Genomic DNA, 9,005 nt, shown 5'->3' with positions numbered 1-9,005 from the left:
AATTTTTTTCCAGGGGGTGGTGATGGTGGTATGAAGATAAGCATTACCACTGGTTAGTCATTATGCTTTTAAAGCCGAGGAGCAGGGCTGAAAAAAGGGTGACTGTCCTGGGTTTAGGCATTAATACAGTGCCTTAACTCCAATAATAATTTGCCAAGAGACTGATCACAAGGGTTTTGAATACAACTATGGCCTATGTTGTAGTTATATGCACACTTGCTTAGAAATAAGTACCATTTAATTTAGTGGATCAGGCTGCATGGCTGCTGTACAATCTGTCCAAAACTAATGTTTTTAGCATTAACATTATAATGAAATAATTGTAATTTCTACATATGTTTTGAGAGCTGGGAAGTTGAATTATTGCCAACTGGCCAGTCATATTTATCCAGGGAATGGCAAGAGGTTGGTGAGGCCAGCAATAGTGCAGTTCCTTAGTATGAAGGAAAGAGAAGAAACCCAAACGGCCTACAGTAGCCAACCTATGGCTTCTTAGGAAATGGACTGACCAGCATGAATGCCCTGGAACCTTTTATTTAACATTGGTGGCCCTGACACATTAGCACTGTTGCTTAATATTTAAACAAAGAGAGTGATGCAATATTGCGTGGAAAATAGGTTATGGACAGATCAGAAAGTAAGTAGGTATTTAGCATACAAGGTCACAGGCAGCAGCTGAACCTGCAAGCAAGGTCTACCAGTTCATCACCCAGAGAAAGTTTACCATGCAAGTCTTGCAACACTAAAGATGTTTTGTAAAACATCAGTCATAATGGCAATTTCTATATAAAAAGAGCCTTAAATGGAATGCTGTTCTTGAGATCAAATATTCATCAACTTCAAATGCATCAAGATACTAAGTGGGCCTACAACCAGAAGTGTGGCATCAAGGATCCTATTACTGAAATTACAAATGTTTAGTAGTACAATCAACTTCCATCAACAACACAAACTTTAAAAACAAGAAAATCAAACTCCTGGGATCTAGAGCTGATTTAGTTACTTTTAGCTATCCAGTGTGCTTAAAATCAAGGAGAGTAAGGTACCAACCTCCATGAAAGGTGAACTTCTGCCAGGTCTTTTTGCATCCTTTACGGGCCAGAGTACTGACAAATAAGGCGAACCAAAGACTCTTCCAGCTGCTGTACAAATATGCCAGAACCTAACACTCTGAACCATATTGTCTCCTCCAGCAAGTCTACTTTTATCAAGAAGCCATAGGATTAATTTTTGATATCCCTTTTAACAATACAGTATTTTGACCTGACGTACAAAACTATGCAGAAAAGATTTTCCCACCACAGTCACCTGCTTAAATACTTTGTGTCAGGCTTTTGTTTAAAGGATGAAACTGACCTGAATTGGCTTTCATTTGACTTCTTTCACTTTTCAGTTGATCCTTTCCCATAAAAAGTTTTAATTAAAAAACATGGGCAATTAAAAGTTTAAGAAAATTTGGTGATATTTCTGTTACCTCCTACTGGGTTATCTCTTTCAGGTATTGTTTTCCTTCTCTTTCTTATCTGACCCTACCAATGAGCCAAGAAGTGCTGTCCTTGCGGGGACTTCTCAGAAGCTCTCCAGTTTGTATCCTTAGTTTTTAATTCGTTGCTTCTTCTCCACCCTGCATCAGTAGTACAGTTCCACAAAGAGAGGCTTAAGATTTCTTGGAAGCCACAATATCTGACCTCAATCCTGTCTTAATTTTGAACTATTCCATAAAGTGTATTGAGATAATCCAGGGGTCCGAAAGAGATGTCCTCTGCATAGATCAAAGGTAGTATTTTTATTTCACAAGTTCCACAGATGAGAGTCCTGTCTCTTATCTTGGGATGCCACTTTGTAAATAATGGACCTCTAAGAGGTGAATTGCAGGTTGAAATCCAGATGAAGCATTTGCCATCACTATCCAGGGGAAAGTGGCAACTGCTGAATTTCTGCCTGCACCTCTTGTATCATTTAGTATTGTGCAAAAGAAAACAGCGTTGGACCAGAACTGGGGGGACCCGAGTACAAATCTCCATTCAGGTATAAAACTCACTGGGTGATTCTGGGCCAGTCACTGATCTCTCAGCTTAACCTACCTCATAGGGTTGTTCTGAGAATAAACTTGACTATGTACACTGCTCTGGGCTCCATGGAGGAAGAGCAAGATATACATATATATAAACAAAACAATTTTTCTCACCCTTGCATAATAAGCTGTTTTAGCCAACATTTAATCCTCTTTGCAACTCACGCAGTCAAATCCTATGTACACTTATTCAGAACCATATTCTTACTGGATTCAATGGGCTTCCCAATAAGTTCCCAAGTGTGAATAATTGCAGCTATGCAGTGCAATCCTAAACATTTTTACTCAGAAGTCCCACTGAATCCAAAGAGACTTCCTCCCAGTGATATAGTTGCAAATTCAGAAGTGCAAGTACTCCTCATGACAGCTCCCATAGCCACACCCACCATGACAGCCATGCCCCATAGCCACACCCATTCCAATGGCCACCCGCCTCACTTAGCTAGATGCAATAATTGGGGGCGGGGTTTCTGTTACAAGAAGTTAAGGATCAAGTAGACTAGGGAATGTACTAGAACAAATGGCAGGGAATGCCCATTGAAATGCACAGGTTCCTTCCAAATGGCCAAGGAATGCACAGAATTTCCAGATGGCTGTTGGCCATTCAGAAATTCCGTACATTCCTGTGGCCATTTGGAATTCCTGTGGCCACATGGATGCATGGAATTTCTGCACGGCCAACAGCCATCTGGAAATTCTGCGCATTCCATGGCCATTTGGAGGGAACCTGTGCATTTCAGTGGCATTCCCTGCCATTTGTTTTAGGATGTCTTGAGTTTAGTCCACCATGGGACTTGCATCCTGATGGTCCCAGGTTCAGTCCCTGGCAGCATCTCCAAGAAGTGCTGGGTGGGAAAGACTCCTGCCTGAAACCATGGAGAACTGTTGCCAGTCAGTGTACAATCCAATACCCTGGATCAAGAGTCTGACTCGGTATAAGGCAGCTTCCTATGTCTCTAAGACAGGAAGAATGGGGAAAATTGGAGAGCCAGTGTGGTGTAGTGGTTAGAATGCTGGACTAGGACTGAGGAGACCCGGGTTCAAATCCCCATTCAGCCATGATAGTTGCTGGGTGACTCTGGGCCAGTCACTTCTCTCTCTCAGCCTAACCTACTTCACAGGGTTGTTGTGAGGAGAAACTTAAGTATGTAGTACACTGCTCTGGGCTCCTTGGAGGAAGAGCGGGATATAAAATGTAAAAATAATAAAAAAATAATAAGTGGGTGGATAGCAAGAGCACATGATTTCCATGTAGAAAACCAAAGGCTTTGTGTCCCTGCTGGGTCCCTGGAGGGAAAAAAGTACTTGGACTGCAACTCTGTCCCTGCAGTACTACACCACTGCTTTCTCCATAGCAAGTGTGTACTGGGATTCCAGCCTTAAAGACTGTGGTGGTATGGGTGCGGGGAGAAACAAGATATTGTGGAGGCAGGCACAGAAGGAGCAAAGTCATGCTGTGGGGGAGCGAGCTTTGCTGTACCTTTTAGATATCTGAAAGAGAAATAATGTATTCAGGGGTGTAGCAAGGTTGGAGTGGGCCCAGAGACAAAATTTTAAAATGCCCCCCCCTCCGAAGCTCAGCTCATGAAGTAAAGAAATCTTAAATGAGGCTGAATAGTGGTAACAAAAAGCATACATACACACACACACACACACACACACACACCTATGTACCACAATAGAACATCACCCTAAATTATTTTTTTAAAGGTTTTGTAAATTGTGGACAATGCAAGTCATTTAATGGTACTAGAGAAAGACATGGTGTTCTGGTAGCTCCAGGTCTTAACACTCACATAAATTTTGGAGGATGATACAACTGAAGGAAGACTGGGTGGGTGCATGGCTGGGGGAGTCAGTCATGTGACTTGCCTCTGGTAGGCTCCCCAAGGCAGTGGGCCCCCAGACAACTGTCTCCTCTTGCCCTATTATAGTTACGCCCCTGAATGTATTTTACATTAATGTTCCCATCAAAAATGGTTTTTCCTTAAGTTGTATTGATGTTGATGATAAGTCTAGGGGTAAGTATGTTAGGATGGTAGACTTAGTTTAATTTTAATGTTACAATTCAGCAATGGGGCAGGTGTTTTGGGAGGTGCTTGCTCTCTTTGCCCCCCCTCTCTGGAGCGGTTTACACTCACAGGAACAGAGGCCTCAACCTGCTTTCCATCTGACCACCTTCAATTGTTCCCAAAGCTAATGTGACACTTTCTTCAGCTCTCTATAGCAAGATTGACCACCTTTTGTGTGGCAGAGCTCTTGCACGACAAGCAAAAAAGTCATCAGATGCAACTTTCCCCATCATCCTGCATTTTCACACTGCGGGGTGGGGGGACCCCTGAACTTACTGAGTTTCTGCCCAGCATGTTAGTACTGAAGGCACGGGGCACCTGCTTGGGGTGGTGATGGAATGTAGTAACCCTACCTCATGTCAGCTTCTACAAACTCACTTGATTTTCCTTTTCTACCCAGACATCTATACCTGTCTGTACATTATTATTATTGTAAACAGAGGCAGTGCGGCTATCAGTCCAGGTCCAGGGATGCTGTTGCAGTGTTCTGCACTGAGCAGGGGGTTAGAGTGGATGGCCAAGGTCCCCTCCAACTCTAGAATTCAAACAAACAAACAAACAAAAAATAATGCTCGACAAAATGGATAGCAATTATTTCCCCCCTATCCAAGCAGATTTTCCTCTTCGCCAGCGGCCACCACCAGGGCAGCAGCTTCCCTTTGCTAATGGGCATGTGCGAGCCTTGCAATGCACCCATGCCTCCGAGCTGGGTGAGGGCGCTTCAGGTGCGGGAGCAGAGGAAGAGGCGGCTAAGGGCCGGGCTCGCGCAGCCTAAGCCTGAGCCTGAGCCTGCCCTGCCTTGCGAGTGGGCGGGCGACCGAGGCAGGCAGGCGAGTCGGCCGCTAGGCTCAGTTATCGAGCTCGGGCCCACTTCCCTCCCTGCCTCCCTCCCTCCCTCCCGTGTCTCCTCCCCCGGTGTAGGGCGGTTGCTGCTACTGCTGTTGCTGCTGCTAGTGAGGAGCCCTCTCGCTCCTCCCCCCCCCCGCCCGTCCGAGCTGGTTCTCTCCTGGCTGCTGCTGCTGCCGCCGGCTGTTTTTTCTCCCGCCGCTCCTCCTCGGCCTGAGAGAGCGACGTGACGCTTCGCTTTGACACATCAACAAGGTAAGCCCGGGGGGAGGAGGAGGAGTGGGGGGGGCAGGGGAGAAGTGGGGTAGGGGGGCTCGCTCCGCTGCTCCTTGCCCCGGCCCGCTCCACTCCGTCACGCCGAGCTTTTGGCCCGTAGAGAAATGGCAGCGGCCGCCGCTCCGGGGCTGAGCCCGGCCTGAGCGGTGGCCGCGGAGGCTGAGTCCCCCCCCACCCCCGCCGCGCTTCCCCCTCAGCGGAGCGGATGGGCCCGCAGATTGGGGGGGGGAGCGTTACACGGACAGGGCGACGTCGCTTCCCCGTCCTCGGGGGTCCCCCTCACGGGCAGTCGGGCCGGGGGAGGGAGGAAGAGCAGAGATTTGTGTCTTGTCTTCCTCGCCCCCTCCCATATCTCTTTCCCTCCATTTATTATTTGTGCTTGCCTGTGAGCGTGGAGGGAACACTTGACGGGCTAGGCATAGGCTCGAAAGCCCCCCCCCCCCCCCCCGTGGCTGCGGGCGCACCTCGCTTTCGGGATCCTGCTCTCTGCTGAAATCGCCCCCTTCCCATTTTTGCCTTCCCGACGGTTTTAATAAGTGTGTGTGTGTGTGTGTGTGAGAGAGAGAGAGAGATATGGAAGCCGTCAGGGGAAAGCTGGACATAAACTGGCTTTGGGAAGTCCCCGAGTCCCTATAAGTGTAACCTTCCTTTTCTAGCTAAACGATTGTGCAATCGTGTGTCTGAGAGAGAGAGAGAGAACGGGGATCAGTAAAGAAATCATTGGAGGGATGTGGATGTATGCGTGTCCTTTAGCCAGGAGAAGCCTGGTCTGTCAGGTTTTTGTTTGGTTTGGAGCTGGGAAACGGGAGCAGAGACAGCGCCGTCTTCTCCCCCCCCCCCCGCCCAGCCAATACTTGTGGGATACACGAATCATTATAAAACTCATCCGAAGAGATTGTCTGCAGACCGCAAAAGGGAATCCTGTGAAAATGCCAGAAAACTCCCTTCCCCGCCAATGCTGGCTTGGTTTTGTTACTGGAAAAGGAGGAGAAGTGTTGGGGTAATTGAGGCCGTCGTCGCTGCCTGGAAGTGAAGCAGCTTCAATTGTTCCCTGTCAAATGGGATGGCTATATTTGCATCCCAGCCCTCCCCCTGCAAACCTTTACTTTCAGTTTCTTGTGTGTATGTGTATTGCCTCCTATCTTGGATAAGATTAGCAAACGTACATCGTTGGTAGAGCGTCTGTTAAGCTTTTTCTGTTATCAGAGGGCGTTCCTTTGTGGCTGCGAGTGATAGGGCTCTCCCCCCCCCTTTTTTTGTTTGTTTGTTAAAAAAGCAAAATAGTAACAAACAACAACCACCACCCCTATACACGCGTGGCTTGCAAATTTTTTCCACGTCTAAGGACGGATGTAGAGGACTGCCCCTGCACGTGATGGTATTTTCAGGGAGGATTGCGCCCTGACATGTCCCCTTTGCTATTGGACATAGGTTCTGTATAGTCCATGTTGGTGAAGCGATTGCTTTGTCAGCCTTTTTTGTTCGGTCATGAGACTTGAATGGGAATTCCCGCTTCTTCTAATTGATCTAGTAGAGGAGTTGAGAGACTTGTCTCTTGTTTAGCTGTTGCTCTTTTTATGTACTGAATTTTTGTGTTGTGCTTTGTAGAAGTACTTGCCCATATTCCTAATGAATGGAAATATTTGGGCAATTACAGGGACAGAAAAAAGTACATTTGAGGTAGATTCAGGGCTAAAGACTTGAATATTAAAGTAATCATTAGCTATCCAACAGAGGAAAAACAAGTTATGTCAGAGACATGAGCACTTGCACAGGTGTGTGCACACATTTTAGGTAGTGAAAATCTCAGGCTGCTGACAGTTGGGGTATTTGAGATGGCATTAATGACATGATTTTTAACTTTGGCAAATATTTATTGGAATGTTTGAAGGAGCAAGATGCCTCTGGCTCTTCGAATATTTAGCAAAGTTTTGCTTCATTTTGTATGGAATTGAAATATATTTTTGGTCAGGCTGACATTAAATGAATTAGGGCTTATACAGACAACACATTTTTAGAGAGATGGAAAATTTCCTCTTCTCTTCCTTCTTGCACCCAATATGTAGGTTTGCATGTTTTTTTTCCTATTGCTTTTGCGCTTCTATCACCAACAAACCCATTTTCAGGACTTCAGGAGTACCTTGGTGGTAACACTTAAAATCAGAAGCTCCCTGGAACACTCAGTGCTTCTGTGATGGAGGTGTGTATTATGTGATTATCCAAGTGACATTTTGAATAGTGTCTGACATCACTGATTTTGAGACAGTTTATTCCCCTGCTATGTCCACAGTTTTGTAACTGTCTTGAAATAATGCTTTTAATTAACTTGGTACGTTATCCAGAATACTTTCTTCTGGTTTATCAAATGCAGGACCCACTTTTAATCCCAATCTCAATATGAAATCCAATTTAAATTTATTGAATGTGTCAGTCATTCTCCTTTTTCTCTAGAATGACCAAATGCAATGGAGGATAATAAGGCTCCTTCGACTTTAGTTGCATGAAGAGGGAACTTCAGCATGTTCAAAAATGACAGATGGTGCACTGCTAAAATTACCTTTGTTAGATGCACAGAAGCCCAATCTTCCTTGATGTCTGAGAAACCTTTCTCTGAAAAAGAAAAAAGCAAAAAAAGCTAAAAAGCATAACAGCCCTGCTGGATCAGGCCAAAGACATATATAGTCCAGTGTGCTGTTTCCGATGGTGGCCAACTAGACACCTTTGGGAAGCTCACAAGCAGATGATGAAGGCATAACCCCCCCCCCCTCTTCTGCCCTGCTGCCTCTGGAGGTGGCATTTAGCCATCATGATGGGTAGCCATTGACAGATTATCCCCCAGAAGTTTGTCTCATCCCTTTTTAAAGCCAAATCTAAACTAGTTGACATTACCACGTCTTGTGGTAGTGAATACCATAGATTACACCAGGGTTCTACAAGTCCCAGGCACCAGCTGACCATAGCATCTAGAAATTTAAGTGTGATGCTTGAGCCATTTGATGGATAGATGTGGCCAGGAGGAGTGAGAAAGCAAGGTGGGGGTGGGTTCCTTTCTCCTCTTCTTGCTTGTGCCCATCTGGTTCAGGCAAGCAATGAACCAACACAACCAGGAGGGGGGAACAACCCGCGCGCACCTTGCTTTTTCACTCCTCCTCCTCATCCTATCCTTCTAGCGCCTGAGCCGGGTGCACGTGACTAGGAGGAAGAGTGAGCAAGCAAGGCAAGGAGTCCACTTCCCAATGTGGTGGAGTGTGTTGCTGGGGGTGAGCAGTGAGTCTGATCCCTTCCATGGAGCAGAGGGCATTTCTTAGGGTGAGTGATGGAGCAGAGGGCCCTGCTGCCAGCAGTTGGTGATGGGGAGTCTCTCTCTCTCCCCCCTCCCGCCCACCACCTTCATGAAACATAGTGGCAGGGAGAGGAGGGGTGTCAGCATTGCTGGTCGGGGTGGGGGTTGGGAGGCAAGGAAGGTGAGAGGGGTAGCCATCTACTCCCCAATTCTCTACTTTACTGGACTGGCTTCTAGAGCCAAATAAAAGTTGTTGAGGCCTGGATTAAGCGCTGTGTGAAGAAGTGCTTCACATAGGAGGAGAGCTGGTCTTGTGGTACTTGTGGTTCTGTGCTGCTTTAGAAGGTATGAAGCAAGTTGGGTCAGGGAATGGTGTGGATTAAAAGTGGGTAGGAGATGTTAAGTAGAAGACTAGAAAGAGGTAAGAGGATTATTTTTGTCAGATATGGAGGGC

The 9,005-nt window shown here is 46.4% G+C and overlaps 1 protein-coding gene across 3 annotated transcripts in view; it reads left to right on the top strand.

The window, feature by feature from the left end:
* Positions 1-5,064: 5,064 nt before the first annotated feature.
* The window catches only part of ELF2 (E74 like ETS transcription factor 2), a 65,246-nt gene continuing 61,305 nt past the window's right edge, over positions 5,065-9,005 (top strand). For 2 of the 3 annotated variants that reach the window (XM_053253284.1, XM_053253285.1), the window contains exon 1: positions 5,065-5,247. The gene's annotated coding sequence lies outside the window, so the exon portion shown is untranslated. The remainder of the gene's footprint in view (positions 5,248-9,005) is intronic. The other variant, XM_053253286.1, reaches the window with a different exon arrangement.

The sequence above is a fragment of the Hemicordylus capensis genome, chromosome 5 (assembly GCF_027244095.1).
Source record: "Hemicordylus capensis ecotype Gifberg chromosome 5, rHemCap1.1.pri, whole genome shotgun sequence".
Lineage (NCBI taxonomy): Eukaryota > Metazoa > Chordata > Lepidosauria > Squamata > Cordylidae > Hemicordylus > Hemicordylus capensis.
Note: the sequence above shows the minus strand (reverse complement) of the source record. Positions and strands in the feature narration are given on the sequence as shown.